This window comes from Vicugna pacos, chromosome 32 (assembly GCF_048564905.1).
Source record: "Vicugna pacos chromosome 32, VicPac4, whole genome shotgun sequence".
NCBI lineage: Eukaryota > Metazoa > Chordata > Mammalia > Artiodactyla > Camelidae > Vicugna > Vicugna pacos.
In genome coordinates, this window is record NC_133018.1 from 12,413,146 (window position 1) to 12,437,200 (window position 24,055).

General features: G+C 44.4%; 1 long non-coding RNA gene across 4 annotated transcripts in view; it reads right to left on the reverse strand.

Moving 5' to 3' along the window:
- Positions 1 to 24,055, reverse strand: part of LOC140690939 (uncharacterized) — a 186,324-nt gene that overhangs the window by 70,212 nt on the left and 92,057 nt on the right. For 3 of the 4 annotated variants that reach the window (XR_012066344.1, XR_012066347.1, XR_012066346.1), the window contains exon 1: positions 1,000 to 1,225. The exons of the other annotated variant lie outside the window; for it this stretch is intronic. This is a non-coding gene — a long non-coding RNA (uncharacterized lncRNA). Of the gene's footprint in view, positions 1 to 999; positions 1,226 to 24,055 lie in introns of those variants that run through there. 4 annotated transcript variants of the gene reach the window in all.

Genomic DNA, 24,055 nt, shown 5'->3' on the forward strand with positions numbered 1-24,055 from the left:
CCAGTGTCCTAATTAGCTAATGGGCAGAGGAAGGTTTTACATGTTTAGAAACGAGGGCTTATCGGATCAGCACTCCAAGACACTTTTTTTTTTTCCGTTGTCATTTTCCTCTAAGAATGTGAGTCTCAAACTTTTGTGTGCATCCAATCCCCTGGAGGGCTTATTAGAACACAGATTGCTGGGCCTCACCCCAGAGCATCTGATGCTATAGGTGTGGAGTGCGATCTGAGAATCTGCATCTCTGATGGGTTTTCAGGACACAGTGCTGTTGCTACTCTGGGGACCACATATTGGGAGTGAGTGTTCTAGAACAACAGAAGAGAGGAAGAGGATAGGAAAGGATGGAGAAAGAAGAAAGAGAACCAAAAGGAGAGAGGAGATAGAAATGAGAAGGAGAGGGGAGGACGATGGGGAGGTGAGGAGAATGAGAGGTGGATGTGGGATAGGGGGAAGAGAAAGATTGAGACAGGAGAGTTGGGAAGACGGATGACAACAGAAGAAGGGAGATGAGGACGGAGAGAGATGGAGATGCCTGAAAAAATGCATGACAGTTGCCAAGGGGTCAGTGCTGGAGTCTGGGCAAAGGACCAGTGGGAGCTGAGCCTCAGGGGTTCGTGGGGCCACCTACTGTCCCGACAGCTAGGAGTTTCCCATCCATACTTGGTGGTGGATATATCTGGGTTTGGAGTTTCCCAGGAGTTGTTTTTCGGTTTGTTTGTTTTTTGCATTTTAAACAGCCCAACTTTTATTTTATAAACCAATGACGCTAGCTGGTGATACCAGCTAATCTGGAAGCAAATTTGTCTCCAGTTAAAGGAGAAAGCAATGAAAAGGAGGACAGAGCTCTCCAACGGCCTTGTTTTCCCATCCTCCTGCCCCACTCCTGGGATTACTGAATTCTGGACCTCCTTTCCAACTCTCCCTCTGACCAAGAAGAACTGCTCACTCAGTCTGGGACCAACTCTCCCACTCCAAGCATTTCTGCTCCCCACTGCCGACCTGGACACATCCCCCAGCCATCTCATGCCCGAGACTTCTCAGAGCTCCACTCTTAGGCCATGCTGGTCTCCACCCCCTGGGTCAGGCAAACCAAATGGGGTCTTGAGGGTCAGAGGAGACCCCACCGAGGGCTGCTGATGAAATTCACATATTCCTAGGGCTGTCTTCTCAGTGAAGAAATGTGTAGCCTCACAACTCAGGGCCACTTCACATGAGGAAGTCCTAGTGGGCGGAGAGGACCCGGGGCTTGGCTATGTCACCACGTTCTAAAGAACACACAAAGGTCCCTGGAGATGGGCTGTGTTGTAGCGACAGTGGGATAAACAGGCTGAGGGATTGTAGGCTCAGCCTGGGAAGCCGGCATGGATGGCAGTGCCTCTCTCCCCTGGAGGTGTCAGGAATCCTCCCTATAAATCAAGGAAATTAAATAGAGTGCAGGGTTTAGAGGCATTGCTCAAACTCCTAATCCAGATCCCAGGGTTGCTGAAAGTTTGCCACGCCCAGGAGCCCAGCAAGAGGGAAACTGTTTCACAGGCTTTGTTCTCCCTGGAGTCCAGCACAGAGGCTGGACCTGATGGGAATTCAACTGGTGAAGCTGCTTTGCAATTCCAGGGCAGAGGAATGTGAGAGTTGGAAAGGGACTCAGAGAGCCTTTCCTCTGACTGCAGAGAAACTGAGGCCAGAGGAGATGCAGAGAAGGAGCTAGTGCAATGGCACTCAGGTTTATAAAGGGATTCGTTATCAACTGAACCCACAGGCATATACAATTCCAACTGCAGGTGGCAACTGGAAACTGTGTCAGGGAGCAATTCACAAGGGGTTTGCTTTTAGAACCAAGTGCCGGTGCAAAGTGATGCGTGGTGACAGAGGAAAGCTCCTACTTGAGACAGGATGCATCTTTAAAACGAATGAGCAATTGACAAATGGATTACTTTTTCAATTGTAAAGTTAGGCAAACACATGCATAACTTTTTGGAAAGTGGAAAATATTTCGAACAGGCAGGCAAGCAAAGTGGAGAGAATGCAAACCTCACCATGCAGATAAAAGGGCTCCGGATTTTTTGAGCATTTGTGATGCATTAGACGGGGGACCAAGCCCTTTACTTCAGTCTCATTCAATCCTCACAAAGGCCAAAGGAAGTGCTCTGTGTGTAGCCATTTTTCAGATAAGGAAAGTGAAGCACAGAGAGGTGAAGGCCACTGCTCAGGGTTAAAATCTAGCATCTCTATGTTTTTTACGTAATTCTCTCATATGAGCGTTTTCTAGTGGCAGAAATGACTCTTCTACGACATCACTTTTCACAGCTGCCTGCAATTTCTACAAAGATAGACACAGTACCTTTGACAGCAGGGGCTGCAAATTTTTTCCTGGAAAAAGCTAGACGGTCAGTACCCCCTACTTTGCAGACCTGTGGTCTTGACACAACTCCTCAGCTCTGCCTTTGCAGCAGGTGAACGCAGCCTGTGAGCATGACTGTGTCTCAGTGAAACTTCATTTCCAGAAACGGGATGAGCTGGATTTAGCCTGCGGGCTGCAGTTTGCCCCCACAGCATTGCCAGCACCTTGTTATCAATGCGTAATAATAACAATCACTGTTGCTGTTGTTATGTACCAAAATAGCTGTGACAAGACAGGGTTGCGCATCCGAGAGCCAATTCATCAGGGGCAGACAACACATCCTGGAGGGCAGTGATTAGCAAACTTAACTGTGCCTGAGAATCTATGGAGCTTGTTAAAAACGCAGTGGGACACCCCCCCACCCCGAGAATCTCAAACAAATGGGCTGAAATTTAAATGAATACTCTCAGGGGGCCCTGATGAAGGGGCTGAGGGACCATGTTTAGAATACTGCTGATGAGTCATGGGCTGGAAAGCCAGAGATATCTTACGGAAGGCTGGCAAGCATTTTAAGCAGAGGAACAAGGCAGCACCCATAGCAGGATAGCCCTTGGAGCCACGTGAGAGTGTCCTTGGAAGGGACTGTGACCAGATAAGCATGGCTGAGTGGTAAGAACAACAGATGTCATTAGAAAAGACCTACTATGTGCCAGGTGATTCCCATGGGTTAACTCCCTTCTCCCAACAACTCTTAAGTCCCTCTCCCCCATGCTGGAATGCCCACAGGAGGAGCAGGGCTTGCGTACTGACGCCAGCAAGCTGAGCATCAGTTTGTAACCTTGCCACCTAGTCACAGAACCTGAACAAGGACCTGACGGAGGCTCAAGTGCGTCCACAGGGAAAAGCTGGGCTGTCCAAAGAGCTCCAGCTTCTGTTGCCTGGCTGATTTCCCAAGAGCCTCTAGGGTAAGTTCTAAGAGTCCCAATTCCAGGTGAGGGAGGAAGAGTTCTCAGAATCGAGTCACATGACCCACTCTACCCACAATGCACTTGCATCAGGATTCAGGCTCCTGATACCTAACCTGTTGGCTGTGGTTTGGCAAAAAGGTGCCGGCTACCTCATGTTCCATGGAGTGGCTCCCCTTTGGCATACAGCTGGCATTCAATAAATGCTTAATAATTTTCCTTTCTCTCTTGAGTATTTTACAAAGATTTATTGTAGGTTTACCATTGGTGGACACCTTCTGTACTAAATATGCTATATTCGTGGAAAATAATTTAATCCTCAAGCACTCTTGTGGTAACTATGAGATAATTTATGTGTCTTTCACAGAAGTTTTCGTGTCTGCAAAATGGTATACCCAATTTAGAGATGTCAAAACTAGGTCTCAGGAGGTCTAGTGATTTTTTTTTTCCTCCAAATTGTAGCATTAGCAAGTTGAAGAGGTAGGATTTGAATGGCGTGTTTAACCGCCATGTCACAAGCCTCTCTAATTTCAAAACAGTCTCTCATGTATGACCTCCTTTGCTCCTTACAGCACTCCGGGGCTTCTTAGGGTCAGGTGGTGGTCCTTAAAAGGGTGGCTCCTAGACCAGTGGGATCTGCAGCATTCAAACTTGTTAGAAATACAGATCCATAGGCTCCTTCTCAGATCCGGTGACTCAGACCGTGGGGAGGAGGACCCCGCAGCTTGTCCAAGGATGCACAGGAAGTGGTGGTAGGGCTGGGTCTTAACCCCACTGGTCGGGGTTTCTCATCGGAATCACCCGGGGGACACACTAAATACAGTTTTCCTGGCCCCCCTGAGACCTACTAACTCAGGCTCTCCAGAGCTGGAGCCCCAGGTGCTGCATTTTTAACAAACTCCCAGGTGATTCCAGAGTTGGGAAATTAACCCCAGAATTCCCCCTGGACTAGAATCGCATAGATCTTTCTTCCCCCACTGCCAAATTCCCTTCCTTCGTCCCCACACCCTAGGCAGGCACTTGGGCTCTTCTGGTTTCTCTGTCACAAACTAGCTATATACAACTAACCGGCTGTAGAGAGAGGCCTGGTTTGTGGCAGAGAAATCAGAAGATCCTTCTACCTCTGAGTTCTTAAGCTACTTCATTAAGTCATCCACAGGTACGTTTATTGTCAGACTTTCAAACACTACAGAACTCTACAGATTTTTAAAAAGTGAAAGTCGTTTTTCTTCTGACCCTTTCCCCCATATCCAGACCACCCTCAACTACTGTTAACAGTTTGGTATGTAACTTTCCAGACATTTAAAATCCCTATTTGAATACATATATGCACATATACACTCAGATGAGAGATGGAAACAGAGATGGGGCTACATTATTCTTATTGCACTGTGGCGTGACCCACTTAGCAGGATTTCATGTACATACATCTGTGTGTGTGGCGTGTTTCTTCTTGCTAGTGGCTGTAGGATGTTCCACTCCTGGAAGTACCATAATTGACTGAATTAGTCTCCAACCAATGGAGATTTTTGTAGCCTTTTATTTTTCACTATTATGAACCCTTGACATCCTTTAGGTGCACTTCCTGTGAACACATGTTCATTGGAAAGATTGATCACCTTGAAGAGCAGATGCTGGGATCCTGCCGTTTGTCCGCTAGATGACTGGATTCAAATCCTTTTCCGGGCAGATTTTTCTACAGCTGCTTGTTGCCATTTCTGTTATTTTGTTTGTTTTGTTTTGTTTTGTTTTCCCTACCTGCTTCTTCGGGACAGAGGAAGGTTGAAAACCGAGATAAAATTTTTTTCTTTCTTTTTTTTTTTCGCCAAGGTGAGATGATTGTTATGAATGCCAGTTTCAGCTTCAAGATGGCCCCTCTGGGATGATGGTCGTCACACCATTTCTAAAGGGAGGCAAGTTGCTTTGCCTGATTGAACGATGTGGCAGTTGGCAGAAACAAAGGAAGCTGGAGACTCTTCGCAGGTTGAGTAGGAATCATGACAGAGATCGGGCTAGCGCTCTCCACTGCTTTGTTTTCTTTTCTTTCCTTTTTTCTTTTTTCAGGTGAACAATACTTATCATTTCATTTTTATGTCTGAATTTAACTTCTTTTTTGTTTATGTTTTTTTTTTTTTTCAACTGAAGTATAGTCAGTTATGATGTGTCAATTTCTGGTGTACAGCAATGTCTCAGTCATGCATATACATACATATATATTCGTTTTCATAATCTTTTTCATTAAAGATTATTACAAGATATTGAATATAGTTCCCTGTGCTATACAGAAGAAATTTGTTCTTTATCTATTTTTATATATAGCGTGAATTTAACTTCTAATCTGAAGCCCAACTTTACTACTTTGGCAGAAATTAAACTCATTCTTTTTTTTTTTTTTTTTGATGTTCTGTATCCTCTTCCTTGAAGCTGACTTTGAAATCTAGAGTCTTTATATAATGGCCAGGTATGGGATGGAGATGGAGTCGAATCTGCCAGTTGAACTACATTATTGAATTGAATTACATTATTCAGTGTAATCTGTTGATAAGGGCATCCACGAAGTGTTAAGTCTTTCTGAATGGCTTGGTGTTATTTCCTGAGGTCCCCCCAAACCTGTGTGATTTCGGCATAATCACTGTACTTCCCCCCCATTCCCTCCCCAACAGCTCCCTATGACTCAGTCCCCTACTGATCACTGAATCATCCGAGAATGGAAATCATGAGCAAAACCTGGCTTTCACCCAGGCAGTGACAGAGCACGTCCAGAAAATCAGGGATTCCCCATTCTGCCAAGGAGGCGTGAGTGGAGACAGCTAATTCTCCACGGTCAGGAGGGAGATGTTGCAAAGCTCCAGGCCGCTAGGCTTGGCAGCAGGGCCTGCTGTTTTGGGAGGCTCTACATTGCAGCACTTGTGAGAGAACAGAACCATCTTCAAGGCAAGAGAATAACAGCTGAAACGGAAGGTGCGACAGAGGAAACTATCACGTCAAGTCTCACTGGGGTCATCCTCTTAATCATACACAGGGTTTAAAACCCACTTCTCTCCCTTATCCGTGACAACGAGTAGCTGCTCTGTTTAACAACCAGGACTTAGAATGCATTATTCCTTTGAATCCTTAGGACAACCCTTTTGATGGGCATTATTGTGCTCTTTGTTGCAAGGGAAGGAAACAGGCTCAGAGACACTAATAAGCACATTGCTTCGCAGAGAGTGTGCCCCGCCCGCAGGCCTGGAGAATGACTGTGATGAGCACCGAATTAAAAGTCTCAATGCACAGGAACAGTCATGGCTAAAAAGCAGCCAGGGCTTCTGGCCTCCACGTTTGCATTCGTTAACTGCTGCTGTGTGACAAATGACCCCAAATATCAGTGGCGAAAAACTACAGGTGTCTATTATCCCAGTTTCTGAAGGTCAACAGTCTGGGAGCAGTGTAGCTGGGCAGTCCTGGCTCCGGGTCTCCTGTGAGGTTGCCGTCAAGCTGTCAGCTGGGCTGCAGTCTCATTTGAAAGCTTGTCCAGGGAGGGGGAATCGCCTCCAAGCTCACTCGTGTGGCTGTTGGTGGGAGGCTTAGCTCTTCACCAGGGAGGTCCCTCCACAGGGCTGTCCCCAAAACGGCTTCTCCCAGAGCAAATCATCAGGAAGTGAGAGACAGAAACAGAGACAGGAGCTGCAATCCCTTTCACCACCTCATCTCAGAAGTGATGCACCATCACTCCTGCAGTACTAATACCGGTACAATGTGGGAGGGGACTACAGAAGGGGAGAACGGCTGCGGACGTCTTAAGAGTTTGGCTGCCACATCAGGATGCATCCCTTCACTAAAAAAATCCTTCAAGGTCTTGGTGGGGAGGGTAGAGCTCATTGGCAGAGTACGTGCTTAGCATGCACGAGGTCCTGGGTTCAATCCTCAGTACCTCTATTTAAAAAATCAAAAGTAAAAAAATAAACCCAATCCCTGCACCCCCAATGAAAAAAGGTTTTAAAAAATCCTCGAAGTCTTTATGCTTTACAACATGTCCAAAGGCTCAGTATCCTTTGTTTATTTTTCCTCCCCATTTACCACTTGGCCCAAATTCAGATGGATAAGAAAGAAGGGAACATGTTTTGCCAAAGCATGGGGAGATTCAACCTTGACTCTGCACAGGAGTATCACCCAACAAACTTCCTTTCTGTCAACTCAATCTGCTCAGGAAATGAGCAGGTTACATTTTCCTGTCTCTTAGCCTCTTGAATCCAGGATGTTGGTTATTCCAACTTTGCTGCCCACCCCCAGTCTCAAAACCGACTCTCCACCCTGTTTGAGCTCTCTGTGTCCCAGAGGCTGGACCACGCAGGCTGTGAGACCTCGTTCCCCTGACTCTGGCTTTCAGCTGAGTTGGCCCAATGGGAAGCACGAGGAGGAGACTGAAGGATGGTGGTTGGGGTCTTGATGCCTCGATCCCCTCTTGCTTCTGCATCATCATTCTGAGAATGGTTGTGACCCTCCGTGTCTAAACCTCTTATGGGGTGGCCCCACCCCCATGGCTCCAGCTCTCACTGGACCTTGAGATCCCTGTTGTCTTCCATTGCCCCTTCCATTCCCAGGTTGGCAATAACTTCCTGCGCTTCGAAGTCCCTGAGTCTCTTACCATCACTTTCTGGTTCACACCTCGGTGAATAACCCCATTAAAAATGTCTCTGAGTGTAACCATCTGAATGGAGTTCTTTTTTCTGCTGGGAACCAGGCTCCACAGAGAATGAAATGGCCTCTGACGTCCATACCTTCATTCCTTCACACTTTGAGGCAGTCCTTTAAATACGTGTAAATATAGAGAAGGGCACAGGGCTCATTCTAGTAAACATGGGATTTAAGAAATTCCTTGAGACACAGGAAGGGTAAGTACATTGGATTTAATCTACACCGTCACCTCAGAAATCAGGAAGATGTGTGTGCATCTGAGAATCAAGGAAGTACTTTTGGCAGATTATCTTTGTCAAAGCGAGGATCAAAATATGGCTCATTTTCTCCACATTTCCCCTGCTTTCTACAGTAAGTATATACTACTTTGGTCATAATTACAGGAAAATCAGCAGCTCGTTTTTAAAAGAAAGTAAATGCATTTGAAACATCTTTCTGCATTACACCCTTTCTTGTAGTATACGCTACTTGAACCCCTAGGGGTGGAGATCTGGAGACCTCCCAGTCTTGAGGGCTAAACTGTGATTCTAGAGACATTAGCATTTTATCTACAGTGAACCCATTTCACAGATGAGAAAACCAGGAATCATGTCAAATGCAATTCAGAATTCCCAACGTTTATGCTTGAGCGTCTTGACTGCCTGACACCCTCTCTCTGACTAGAAGAGGGTGGTAAATGGAGAGACACGCGGGAGAGTCTCAAGGACATCCCCAAACAAGAACAGGGGAGAGCAAAACTTCTTGGGAGGAGACGCTGGACACTGGGCAGCTTGAGGCCATACCCGTGGCCAGAGGTTTGGAATCTTTCCTTTCTTCTCAATGTAACCCACCTCCAATCACTTTTCTCTTTGGAGTGTCTTCCTCACTTTCTTGCTCCTATATCTACCCTCCCCATCATAGAATCATCGTCCTCACAGCTTCAACCTTCCTGGGCTTCTGTGGCCCCAGCTGTGCCTGGGTTCCCAAGTCTCCCCTCTCCAGAGCTTTCCAACCTGAGTTCCAGAAGGAGAGAGAGCATCACATTGGCCGAACTCATCTCCACCTGCACCAAGGAACATCACCAGCTGGTGACTCCTGGTAGGTCCCTGGTATACAATCTGGCTGCCCAGGAGGGCGGCTGAGGGTTGGCCAGTCCCTGGATCTGTGGCTGCCTTCATGACTGTCATATCCAGAACCTTCTGCACTGCACCCTCACACAGAGATGACTTCCCCCTGAGTCCTTAAGGATCCTTTGGATTCTGACTTCCTGCCGAGTGACTCCATTTATTTATGGATTTTTTCACTTATGTATTTACTCAATAATTATTTATAGACTCTCTGGTAGTTTTAGGCCCTGGAGTCGTAGCAGCAGACAAAGCAGAGAGCAATGACGTCATAGTGACACTAACTATGTGAGTTACGCAGCATATTTGAAAGGGATGAGTAAAGCAGGGTGGAATGGAGTGGGGGGTACTGGTGAGGTTGGAATTTTAAACAAGCTGGTCAGAATAGGCTTCCGTGAGGTAACATTTGAGCAATCATTTGAGGGTAAGGGAATGTCCCAGGCTGCTATCCTGGGGAAGAGTGTTACAAGCAGAAAGACAGCTTATGCAAAGGCCCTGAGGCGGCAACCATGTGTCTGAGAAACAGCCAAGAGGACTGCGTGCCTGGAGGGGAGGGAGGGAAGGAAAGACGTCAGAGATGAAATCAGAGAACAGCAGGTGGAGGGTGAGGAAAGACATAGAGCATTTTGGTCATAACAAAAAATTTGATTTTTATACTTTGGTCTAAAGGCAGAGAATATTCACCAGAACACTTTTAGAAGCCCTCTTTGTACATTTATGGATGTGCTGAGCACAGAAAGGGGCTACAGCGTCTTTTTATTTGGGAGGAGAGCTGAAATCATTATGCAGATAAAGCAAATAGGAAATCTCAGCTTGTGCACATATGAATGCACGCGCGCGCGCACACACACAGACACACACAGAGCGCCCTCTCCTAGAAACAAGAGTGATATAAACAGAGAAATGGCGACCGTGGCAGCCTGGAGCCTTGGGCTGATGTCGAGGGAAGTCGCGGCACTAATGCTAATGAATTCTGATGATTCGGAGCAGTCATTAAACTAATAAACCCATCTCCCAATTAGCACAGCGGCTGCAGCCAGCGAACATTTAATCAAGCCGCCTTCATTAGTTTAGACACGGCACACTTGGCGAAAGTGACTGTGGGAGACGGCATCGGGGACCCTCATCTGATGATTTTATCACTTGCCTGCCAGAGCGTGAAGGAATCGGTGTGATGAAGTTGCTCTGTTGGTTTTTTCCCTGCCAGAAGGGAAGGCCAGGGAAGGCCTAGACCTCTTTTCCTCTCTAATTACATGATGCCCTTCTCTTCAAAAATATCTTGTGATGCAGTCACTATTTACCGTTTCGAGTTTAGTTTTAAAAGTTTTGCTGCTGGACGCTCATTTCCTAAAGGAACTTCTCTGCTTTGGCTCCTCACATTTTCTCCCCACGGAGCTCTCATCCTCAACATCGACCCTCCCACACCCTCCCATTTTCTCAGCAACCCAGTCCTTGAAAACCTCAGCTCAGGCAACTCCCAGCATGAGTTGGGAGGATGGTGGGTGCCCCAAGAGGGTCCTGATTTCTCTCTTGAAATGTCTAGCCAAATTCCTTTTTGTCACCTGCCCCTCGTCCTCTGAAGTGTCACCCTTTCTGGCCAGTTTGTAGTATTATCTGTGGTCTACTTAGATAACGGTGACCAGCGGGTCCCAGATTTTCTTGGACTTTCCTAGTTCGAGCACCAAAAGTCCCCCATCCAGGGAAAGCAACTTAGTCCCTGGCATACGGGGATGGTTGGCCACCACTTCAGAGATTCACCATCATTTCCATCTCATACTGGGCTTCTATTTCCCAGGTGTAATTTGGCTTCATGTATAATTTTTATTATTGGTAAATGATGAAATGCTAATATAGTTTCTGGTAAGTCTCTCTCTCTTTCCCATTCTCCCCCTCCCTCTTTCTCTGTATCTCTGTCTCTGTCTGTCTGTCTCTCTTTCACACACATTCACACATAGTAATAACCCACTACATGTTAAAGTAGATGGACTTTGGCTAGAGATTATCGATAGATTCATGCAGGTTTTAAAACTGAAGTACAACTGATTTACAATATTGTGTTAATTTCAAGTGTACAACAAAGTGATTCCATTATATACAGATATATGTTCAGATTATTGTCCATCATAGGTTATTATAAAATATTGAACATAGTCCCCTGTGCTACACAGTATAGACTGCTTATTTATCTACTTTATATATAGTAGTGTGTGTCTGTTAATCCCACACTCCTAATTTATCCCTCACTCCCCGTCCCCCTTTGGTAACCACAAGTCTGTTTTCTAGGTCTGCGAGTCTATTTCTGTTTTGTATAATAGATTCATTTGTATTATTTTTTAGATTCCACATGTAAGTGGTCTCAAGAGTTACTCAGTTTTGAATCCTCTGGAAGTATGCATGAGAGGTATGTGTCTGTGTGTGTGAGAGAGAGAGAGAGACGGGGGAAGGGAAAGGAAAGTCATTGCATATATATTTTTCTGAGAAGAGGTTCAAACATTCAACAGGTTCTCAGAGGGGTTTGCAACCCAGAAAGGTTAAGAACCGTGGCCCTGGGACATCCTGAAGTAAGGACGGGGCTGGAAGAAAACCCCGCCAGGAACAGAACCTCCTTCTCTCCATCTTTGCTGCTCCTCGCTCTTGTTCTGTCTCCTTTTCCTCCCTTTCGCTCTGCTCCTCTCTTTTCCACTCACCCCTCCCTCGCCCTTTCTTCTCCACTCTGCTTCTCTCTGTGTCTGTTTCTCTCATCCAGAGGATTCAATGAGCAAATGCACGATGCCCAGCTTCTGATAATATTCAATCAAAAGTTTGTTCTCTGTGTTATCATGATTAGAAAGTTCCAGAAAGAGGGTTGCATCCAAAACCCCTGATTTTAGAAACATTCAGACTGGCTTTTCTGAGTGCACGTGGGGAAGGAGGGAGGGGTTCCCAGCTGGGAGGCATAGGGAGGTTATTACACAGCACGTTCCGATGCCCCCGGGATCGTCCTCGGTGGTCCCCAGCCTCGTACCCAGGCTTGCCCGGCATCAAACGCTTCCTCCCTCGACACTCTATGGCTTTAGGGGAGCTGCTTAACTTCAGTGTTTCCTTGTAACACAAAGATGAATAATCCCTGCTTTTTCTTCCTTACGGGAAGATTTAGGATGGAATGAACAAACACACCATGTGGAGCAGTCCCAAGAGGCAAAGGACACGGCAGAGAATGTCATCATCACTGTGCTTACCCTCAGTGTGTGTGTGTGTGTGTGTGTGTGTGTGTGTGTGTGTGTGTGTGTGTGTTTCCTTCTGCTGAACCACCTCCCCATAGTTCTGAGAGTCAGTGGCCCCAGGAGACAGGGAAGAGGAGGAATTAAGTCAATAAACACACCACTGGAAGACGAAGTATTTGACAGGAGCCTCGCCGTGGGCGGGTTCACTCATCAATATTTGCTAAATTCTTATATTGGATGCCATCCTGAGTCTTCAGGAGACGTCGTTCCTGCTTCAGAAGTAATGGAAAAGGTCTTTAGAAAGCCACGTGTCCAGTCCAGGCATGTGGCGATGTATTCCTTTTCTGAAATGTTAATGCCGGTTACTATTTATCGGGCACTCGCTAGGTGCCAGGCACGCTGTGTGCGCTTGTTCACTGATGCCCCATGTCGGTCTCCACGAGGAAGCTGAGACTCAGAGAGGCTAAGTGACTTCCCTGCTGGAACCCAGCCTTCTGTGCACAAGTTCTTTTCTGTTTTGTTATTTCCTTTTTAAAAAACTGAAGTATAGTTGATTTACAATGGGTTCGTTTCTGGGTGTACAACAGTATATATATTCTTTCTCACTATAGGTTATTACAAGATACTGAATAGAGCTCCTGTGCTGCGTGGTAGGACCTTGCTGTTTGTCCACTTTGTATACAGTAGTGTGGATCTGGTACTCTCTAGTTTCTAATTTAGCCTTCCCCACTTCCCCTTTGGGAATCCTAAGTTTGTTTTCTATGACCGTGAGTCTCTTTCTGTTCTGTAAATACGTTTATTTGTGCCTTTTTTTTTTAAGATTCCACATATAAGTGATATCATATGATATTTGTCTTTCTCTGGCTTACTTCACTTAGTATGACAATCTCCAGGTCCATCCATGCTGCTGCAAATGGCATTATGCCCTTGACCTCTATGTAGCACTGCCTCTCTCCACCTGAGCATCAGTCAGGATGGGCTGGGCCAGCACACAGATCCCTTGAAGGATCTTGTCACAATGCAGAACCTGATTGAGTAGGCGTGAGCGGAGCACAGAATTCTGCGTGTCTAATAAGCTCCCAGGTGAGGCTGATGCAGCCAGTCTGCAGGTGACCCTCTGAATGTGAAGGGACCAGGTTATGCTGCAGTAACAAACATCTCCCAGATCTCAGTGGGTTAAAACAACAAAGACTCCTTTCTTGTTCATCACAGTTGAGTGGAGGGCTCATCCTCACCTTAAGAACAAGGATAAGGGGGGAGCTATCATTTAGAATATGGACGCTCACAACAGCAGGAGAGAAAGCTCTCTGGGGAGGTCTCACCACAGCAACAAAATGCTCCCCTCAGGAAGTGATGCATGCTACGTCTGTTAGAAGCTCGTTGGCTGGAATTAGTCACATGATCCCACCAAAACACAAGGAGCACTAGGGCTTGCCCATAGCATTTGGGAAGATGGGGAGGCAGGATGCTTGGTAAGCATCAATAAGACTATCATGACCTACCTACAAAAACCATCCATCAAGTGTTTAACCAGTTACTTCTTAAGCAACCAACACCAAGTAAGGTACTATGGGAGGCATTTAATAATTCTTTGCTTCCTTTCATGTGAACTCTGGTTACTTCAGCAATAAAAAGGAAACTATTTAAGTGACAGTTCATGCATGCACACACGCACACACAAACACATCAAAAGTTTTGTAACCTTAAAATATGCAGGGATTACAAGTGAGCCTTTGGGACTTATGCAAAATGAGAATTGCATAAAACTTTCCAAAATAAAACTATTGCATAAACTGGGAGTGTCCTGGTGTTCCACATGGAGGTCATTCTGTACGCAGAGTTTTGCGTACTGCTCTTCTTTTAGGTATCTTTGTGTGCTAAGAGTTGTCTGCACCTCGGGTTTTACAGACTGTGTCATTTTCTCAGGCTGTAATATTCTGCATTGTATTTAACCAATCATTTCTGCTGAATATTTAGTTTGTTTCAACTTTTCTATTTTGCAATTATTTTCAACAGTATAGATGACTAAGCAGGTGGCCAAATATTTCTGCACATTCATATTGATTTCTTTAGAACAAATTCCTAGAAGTGGAATCCTGAGCCATAGACTATGAATACTTTCAGGAGTGTTGAGGTACAGTGTTGAAATACCACCAGAAAGCTCTTCTAATTCAGAATCTCATGGGCACTGTACGAATGTCCTCACAAGAATGGAAAATAGGTTCTAACTGCAAATTTGAGAGTAAAATATATTATTGCAATTACAGCTTTGCGTTTCTTTGGTAACTAATGTGTGTGTGAATTTTTTAAAAAAAATATTCATTAGTGAATTTTTCCTTCTCTCATTTATTAGCCCACGTCCCTGTTCCATTTTATTTTCCTTTTGAGTTTTAGAGCTTTGCTTATTCTGTGATGACTTTATGTAAAAGAGCACTTAGCCCTTGGCTTAACACATATGTAGCTAAAAGTCTTCCCAGTATGTCTCTTGTCTTGTAGTTGTCTTTATAAATTAAATAAATAAATATATACTTAAACAAGCAAATAAACATTACTGTGGGAGATCTCAATTGGTGGGAATTTTGTGGAAGCAATTTGACAATATGTGTCCAAAAATTTGAAAACCGCTTACTTCTTGACTAAGCAATTCCATGTCTAGGAATTTTTCCTCAGGGAATTCACACGAATGTGAAAACAAATATTTAGGTACCAAGTCATTCCTTGCAGTGTTGTAAATGATGGCAAAAAAGACGTCTGTCTTGTATTTCATGGGACTTACCCATTCAATCTTCCTCTATGTTTCTCTTTTATTGTTTTGGTAAATATTAAGTCTCAGTCTGCACTGAGAGAGAGGAAGATGTCATTTTAATATTCTTCAGGGGTTTTTTTTCCCTCTAATTAAAAATGGTATATGGATAAATAGGTAAATAGACAGATGAACAGATAGGATAGGTGATGGGTGGGTAGATGGATAAATAAATAATAAATAGATAATAGATCCACGATGATAATAGATATTAGACACGTGAAACATAATAGACGATAGACAGATAATAGGTAGACGATAGACAGACAGAGGACAGATGGGTCTGACCCACCCGTTCTCCACATTAACTGCGCAGCAGAATCCCAGGCAGCTCGCTAGTCACTAGCACACCGGCCCCTCCCCCACTGCAAGTGCTTCCGTTGCGTTGGTTGGGGCCCAGCAGTAGAAGGAAAGAGCGGGAGCAGTGCTTCTGGGAACAGAAGCCAAGAGTCAGAGAGAACAACCAAGGGGGGGAGAGCTAGAGAGTAAACGAGCAAGTTCCTGCCTAACTTAGAGCCCGCACTCCTCCGCCTGGCCCCAGGCTCCCTCCCACGCCGCCCTGGAGCAGGGCTCAGAGCTCGTTTGGTCACCAGCCGCCCAGTCACCAGCCGCCCAGCCTCGGTCTGTTCCCCGCCCCAGCCCCTCTGCTGAGATGTTCTTACATGAGACATGGCTGTCTCTCCTTATTTAACACAGTTCAAAAGTCACATCCTCAGAGCCACGCCCTCCCTGGCTCCTCTATTTCAAAGCACCATCTCGGTCCCCTGTAACAAGATGTGCCTCATGGCCATAACTTTGGGCTCTCTCCTCCATTCTTCTCCCATGGCTCTGTCCTCTCCATCCTCTTCCTCGCCTTACCAGGGTTCCCTCTCACCTCCCCAGCCCCTGCTGTGGGTGGTCACTTGCTAAGTTGTTTCACGTTCATCTTGGGATGGGACCACGGAGGTGGCAACACATTACCTCACAAAGCATGGCTTCCAGTCCCTCTTAACCTGTCTACTCTGTGTCATTACACTGGACAGGTGTCCATCTCTCTCTGCCTTCAGTTGTGCTATCAAACGTCCCTTTGAGTCCCCCAGCCTTGGTATATAACAACCTAGATTGGAGGTGGGCCCCATACATAATTTGCTACACTGATTCCTTGAAAACCCAGAGTGAGATTTTGCTCCTTGCCATAAAAAGAAGGTCTCCCTAGAGGTGCACAACCCAGCCAGCTGCCAGCACCACCGACCCACCAGACCTGCGAGTGAGGCCATCTGAGACTGCAGCCCAGTTGGCTTGCCAGGTAACTGGGGCTGCATGACTGACTCCAGGTGAGACTAGCAGAAGAACTGCCCAGCAGAACTCAGCCCTAATTGCCAACCTAAAAAATCTGGAACAAATAAAATGGCTGTTGTTTTAAGTCAAGAAAAGGAAAAAGGAAAAAAAAAAAAGAAGAAGAAAGTAGCAAAGCTGGTGGTGATGGATGTTAACTAGATTTACCATGGTGATCAGTTCACAATATACATAGATATTGAATCACCACGTTGTACACCTGAACTAGAATGTTATATGTCAATTATATCTCAATTTTTTTAAAGAATGGGAAGAAGGTGAAAAATCTTAAATAAAGGTCACACTTTACTTTAAAAAAAAAAAAGATGGTAGCATACATTTAATGAGGACCTACCATGTTCCAGGCTCTGTGATGGGCAATGAAGGCTGAGACTCTCTCCCTCCCATCAGGGACCCCTCAGGCACACTCCAGGTCACCGTAGTCCCCACCACTCCCTACTGATGCCCTTAGCTCATCGCCCTCATTTCTTACTCTCACGAACTCTGTAAGCATTTGAGATTTTAATCTCTGTTGTTGAAATTGTTAAGGAGTTTGGAGCAGGTTTTAAGCAGGGGAGTGGCAGAATCCATCCAGTCATTTATAGGGTAGTTAGATAAGTCAGTGCAATCCCAGTAGAGTTACTTAAGTGGTATTTCTTCATTTGCCAAATATTTGATGAGCACCTTAGATGTGCCTGGTGCTGTTAAGGTAATGGGCACTGGTATGGGTGCTATGATGAGGGTGAGGCAGGCTGCCCTGGGAAGGCACCAGAGAATCCCTTTACTCAATCTGAGGGTTTGGATGGGCTTTCTGATGGAAATTGATGACTGAGTAAGAGCTAAAAAATACACAAGGGGTAAAATGTTCTAGACAGAAGAAATGGGGACTGCAAAGCCCAGGGGTGAGAACACAGGGATGTTTCAGGAACTCTGAGCAGCTCAGCATAGAGGGCAGGGAGTAATAAGAGTGAAAAGTCAGAGAAGTAAGTAAATGCCAGGGTTTCCATCCTGCTGATCCAGAAGCCAGATGTGACCCATACACATGTATTTTTTGGACTCATGTAAAGATCATTTAGGAAAGGGTTCACATTTAAAAATTAGCAGATTTCACATAAAGATATCCAACTTCTTTTTAAAGTGGGAAAAATCTGATCACACTGGGCCCACGTGTGCATATGTCAACCATGCACTGGGGCCCAGGAACGGCTGCTCCTCATCTGTCCGATTTGCCACAGTCCCCACTCCTCCCTGTTGTATCCCACTTCACTCATTTATAGGCTTTAACTGCACACACCCGTGCTTCTGAAATGGATGGAGAAATCAGCAAAGACCAGATGCCCTAGACCCTTGAAGGCTGTGGTAAGGAGTCTGGCCTTTATCTTAAAGGCCCTGAGGATCTTTTGAAGCAGTTGAAAGAAGAAAACAATCAGATTTTTTTCTGATTTAAAAAAGAACTCTCGGGTGCACACATATGTTCACCAAAAGATTCGACCTGGACTGTTCCTAGCAGTAGTATTTATTAGAGCCCCTAACGGAAAACTACCCAAATGCCATTAACAGTCATGCAGAGAAATACTCGTGACATATTCACACAATGAATCCCATGCAGCATTTAAAAAGAGCAATACGCAACTGCCCACAATAACACAGAGGATGCTCACAAAAATAATACTGAGTGCAAGAAACAGACAGAAAAGAGTGCATACCTTAAAACTCCTTTCAGGTAAAGAACAGAAATAGCCAAAACTAATTTATGGTGTTAGAAGTCCAGACAGCAGCTGCCCTAGAAGAGAGCAGGGGCCCACAGGGCTGATGGTGTTATCTCTCATCGGCGCTGAGTATACAATGTATCCAGTTTGTGACAATTCATCCAGCGGAACATTTAGAGGCCTCTGCTCTGCTCTGGTTGTATACCATACTGGGAAAAAGAAAAATCCAACATGTTCAACACCGTATTAGAGATGGTGGTGGCTGGCCCGGGGCAGTCGTTATCAGTCTTAAAATGAGTGACATTAGGAGATGCTAAAGAAGAGATAAAAACCTGTGAAGCTTGGATCTGCAGGGGCAAAAGGAGGGAGAGCTTTGGAGGCAGGAGAAACATCACAAGAACAAACATGTTCACAGGGAGAAGGAGCATCATTCATTGCAACCCTGTACTAGTGGAGTGAAAATGGCAGCACGTCACACGGATGTACCCCCGCACGGAGCCAGGGTTTTAGAGGAGCTATGAGAACATGGAAAGGTGAGATACACTGATGAAACGTATATTCACCTTAAAAATGTCCCATTATTAAAAAGACACGTGTAAGAGGAACAGATCAGGGCCATGGAATCGGGTTCCCCCATAAATTTCCTTGAAATTTCCCTCCCCTCCATCAGGTACCATCTGCTTTGGAACTGTCTCTGCTTCCTCCTCGCCTCTCTATCCCCACCAATATCTTTATCCAATTCTTGCTGAAACCTGGAAAGGGAAAAATATTTCCAGCAGTGAAAGCTTTAACTTGTCACCTTGTGTTCTTCTCGGATTTCTAAAGCGCAGGGGCCCAGAGAGTATGTTTCCAATATCCTCCCGTCTCTCTCTGTGTGCCTTGTGCTCGCTTCTACACCAAGGAGGCTCTGACCTCGGCGTCTCTAGGGGGAGAGGGGTTTGGAGCTGGGGTCAGGCTTGTCAGAAAGGAAGAGGCCATCCCGCCTTGAGCAGCCCCCTTCCCCGCCTCCTTTAATACATTTAACCTGGAAGAGGCACTGCTCCAGCCGAGATTAGATTACGAGGTTGGTGAAGGTGGCCTAATAAATGGCAAATGGCGGCATGTGGGGCTGAGCTAATCTCTGTTGACACACATCTAATGCGGGGCCCGTGTTAAAGGCAGCGGGGCCCGTCTGCAGCCCGCGTTTGCCTTGATGACCGGAGGGGGAGGTGAGGCCCAGGGAAAGCCACTGGGATGCCTGTCTCTTTCAATCTGAGAGTGCCGGGACTGTGCATGTCATTATTTAAAGGTCTCCTGGTAGCAGCTAAATGTCCCCGCTTCCTGTGGGCGATGAGGTCGATTTCATCTTCTCAGAGCGAGCTTTTGGAGGATCGCATTTCTCTACAATGTTCCCCGCTTCACCTCCGCGGGACTGTGCAGAGGCTATCATGCATTCACTCAACAAACGTACATTGATTCTGCCTCCGTGCAGGTTCCTTGCATGGATACATCAGGACCCACATTTTAATTCTCCGTGAGAATCACATCAGGATGCACTTCCAGGGTTTTACCGCCTACTCACAGGACACTGGACCAATCGAAACTCCCCAAGCCTCAATTCCCTCATCTGGCACTTGTCTGGTCCCTTACTCTGGGGTCTAGTACCCAATAGTTATTTAATAAATATTTATAGAATGAGAGCGTCTACAGAATAAAGACTGCTGGCTAGAAATACAAAAAATAGAATTGAATGAAACTAACCAATATCCAAATGCCATGCTATACTCCATATTTTGTGGCAAGGAGTTCTATAATCCCTGCTCTTCCCCTGTTCCCCTCCCACTAGCTTAAATGTAAGATTCACAAGGGCAGGACTGTTGCCTCTTTTGTTCACCTGATGTATCTCAAACACCTGCAATTAGTGCCTGAATCCATCTGAGAAGCATAATAAAGACTTGATAATGAACTGAATGAATGAGTGAATGATTAAGTGTGAGTGTCCTGTGGATCAACCCCCCTAAAGGATGTGGAAGGCAGGGCACTGAACTGTTTAATAGTCCTGCTTATCATTTTATTTCCCCCATCCTCTCCTTTTCAATAAGATGAAATTCTTCTACTTTTAAAACATTCGTTGATCCACTGTACATCAAGTATTATGTCCTCAGGCTCTGTAGCCAGGAAATCTGAGCTCGGATTTCAGCTCCATCAACTTGCTAGCTCAGTGACCTTGGGCAAGTTATTTAACTTCTCTAGGGCTTCTTTTACTCATTTGTAAAATAGTGAAAATAATAGCACCTAATTAATAAGGTTGTTCTGTGATCCAAATGCATTCATATATTTCAAGAGCTGAGAATAGGATTTGGCGTAATGGGAGCTGTTATTGATATTCGTAAGTATTGAACAATGCTGATATTTTTTAAGTAAGTCTAGTTGAGACAATAGAGAAACAATAAATAATATTAGAAAAGTAAAAGGGAGAAATAGAGAAATGAGGACTTCATTGTTTTCTGAGATATGACTGGCATATAAAAAACTGCACGTATTTAATGAGTACAACTTGATGAGTGTGGAGATAAGTAAATATCCACGAAACCATCATAGCAATCTATGTCTTTAACATATCCATCTTCTCTGAAAGTTTCCTTCCTCTCCATTTATTATTTGTGTGTGAGAGAATACAGGTTCTACCCTCTAAGCCCATTTTTAAGTATACAGTATTTTTAACTATGGGCGCTGTGATGTATATTGATCTCTAGAACTTATTCAACTCACAAAACTGAAATTTTATACCCTTTGACCAACATCTCTCCACTATCCCTTCTCAAGCCCCTAGCAACCATCATTCCACTCTTTCTGCTTTTGAGTTTGACTATTTTAGATTCCTGATATAAGTGGTATCACGTAGTATTTTTTCTTTAGTGTCTGATTTAGTTCACTTAGCAGAATGTCCTCCAGATTCATCCATATTGTCAAAAATGGCAGTATTTCCTTCTTTTCCAGGGCTGAACAATATTCCATTGTTTGTAAATAGCACATATCCTTTATCCATTCATCCACCAATGGGCGTTCCTGTTGCTTCCATGTCTTAGCTATTGTGAATAGTCCTACAACGAGCACAGCAATGCAGATGCTTCTTCAAGATCCTGATTTCCATTTCTTTCATTATACACACCCAGAAGTAAGATTTCTGGATTTTATGATAGTTCCTTTTCTAATTTTTTGAGGAACCTCCATACTGTTTTCCATAATGGTGGCACCAATTTACATTCCCACCAACAGTGTACAAGGGTTTCCTTTCCCCCATATTCTCATTCACATTTGTTATTTATATATATATAATAGCCATCCTAACATGTGTGAAATGACACCTCACTGAGTTTCTGATTTGCATTTCCCTGATGATTAGTGACATTTAATGCCATTTCCTGTACCTGTTGGCCATTTATATGTCTTTGTTTTGGAGAAATGTCTATTCAGTTCCTCTACCCATTTAAAAAAACTTTTTTAATGAAAGTACTGGGGATTGAACTCAAGACCTCGGGCATGCTAAGCACGCACTCTACCACTGAGCTATACCCACCCTCAACCGCTGCCCGTTTTTAAATCTGGTTGTGTTTTTGCTACTGAGTTATAGGAGTTGCTTATATATTCTGGACATTCATTCTATCAGATATATGGCTTCCATGGGGACTATTTTAAAAATAGACTATACTAGATAAACATACATATACACATACATACAGATATATTATATGTAACTATAATTTACATCTCAACAAAATGATTAACATTCTGGGGCATGTAATACTGACTGACTTAGCAGAAGGCTAGAAGATAACAATGGAGACATGGAGAACAATATTCAAAACCATTGTCTCCAAGAAGGATTCAGGAGCCAGTCTTAACAGTCAGTTTTTTAACAAGGAAGAAAGGGATTATTCCCATGCCATGTAATTTGTTCTTAAACTTAGGCAAAAGCGAATCACTTCTTACTTCACTCTTTGAAGCCAGTATAACCCTGGTAACAACTAACCTCATCTGGAATCCTAAGTGCCCAAATCCGCACTAATTATTTTAAATAGAATATTGAAAGAATGATCCACCATGTCCAAGGAAGGCTTGTGGTAGGAATAAATATAAAATTGCTTGTCTAATAGTGAAAGTAGGAATATATAATCTCAATAGAGAGACAAAAGGCATTTGGAAAAAAAAATTAACATCCATTCACCAAGACCTTTCAGAAAACTTGAAACAGAAGAATAGCTGAGCTGAGTTTTTTTTTTTTAAAACATTCTAGTGATTATCTCAAAACCACATCCAGGGTAATATTTAATGGTGACTTACTACAAGTATTTTTACTGGAGTTGAAATAAGACAGTGATTCACGATCACCATCAACATTTAACATTTTTCCTGAAAGGTCCAGGCAGTGTAAGAATTTGTAAGAGAGATATAAATAAATAAATAGACAGATACAAAAAGGAGAAATATGTCATTCTGCAGATGATATAGTATTCCACGTTGAAAACACAAAGGAAACCATTGAAAAACGTCAAAACCCAGTAAAGAGTTCAGTTATGGTGCCAAACACCAACTAAAACATTCACAAATCAATAGCTTCTTAAAGAGCAACAAACAGAGGTGGGAAAAATAAAAAGGATTCAGTCCCAATAGCAACAATTTTCCTAAAATACCTAGAAAAAAACTTATATAAAAATGTGTAATACCCACATGCAGAAAACTACTACACATTCCTAAAGGGCATATAAAAATGATTTGATTAACTGAAGAGGTCTAGCATTGTAAAGCTGCCACTTCCTCCCAATTGTTTGAGAAGCAATGCGATGCTAAAACAAAATACCGGTGATTATTTTTGTGAGGTGCACGTTAGCGAGGGCAGTGTGCCAAAGGAGTCTATCACCAAGTTAGTTTGGATGACTAAAGGCACGAGATTTACCAATCATTTCTTTCCAGAGGTGAATGTATTTGCCTTTCCAGATAATAATGTCATCTGGCTACAGTAATCAGATTGTGTGCACTGGAGGAAGAGTCAACAGAACGTGCCTGAAGGGGTCAAGAATGGGCACAAAAATAGACTTTACTCAATGATTAAATTCTTGCTACAGGTGGAGGCACAGATCAGGGGAAAGAAGCTGGGACAGTCGTGGATCTTGGGTATCCTCCTTAGCACCCAAAGCCACCTTAGTCATATCCCCAGTGACCTCCGTCTTATCTTTTCCCAAATCTCTCCAAACTGCCTTCTCTGAGGCTTTTCAGAGGTACTGGAAGGAAGATGGGAGAGCAAGGAAGGAGAAGGGAGAAGAGAATCCTGTGAGGGTGAAATTGGACTGTGTGCTACCTTCACCAGCACCAAGTCCAGGTCACTGGAGACGGCAGATGCTCATGGTGCTAAAAATCCCTCCAGTCACACCGTAAGTGTTTTCTTGAGATCAGCCTGGTATAATGGCAAGAAACTTAAAGAATGGATAACATGTCTGGCTGGCCCACGGCCCCAGGCCAGCCTAGGAGGCAAGATGGTTCTGTGTTGAGTTCAAACCTCACCTCTGTCACTTCATAGCCGTGCAGTTTTGAGCAAATGACCCAGCCTCAGGGTCCCCACGTATAAACCAGGAGTTCTGCTACTTGTCGCCAGGGATCCCTAGTCATGATTACATGAGATATTGGCTGTATCTCCTTTTTAGCCTCTCTGTGCCTCAGTTTTCCTATCTATAAAATGGAGACATCACTTGTACCTACCTCATGGGATTGCTGTGAGAATTAAATGACTTAATATCTGTGAAGGTTTTATAAGAGTCCAACTGGTTTGCTAGAGCCATTTACAGAGCAGACTACTTTAGAACAGGGAACAACATTTTGGTCACCAACTATTCTATGTACCTTTTTTTTTTTTTTTGCCTTAGAAAAATTGAGACAGGGTGGGGGGAGAGAGAGATCCAGTGATAT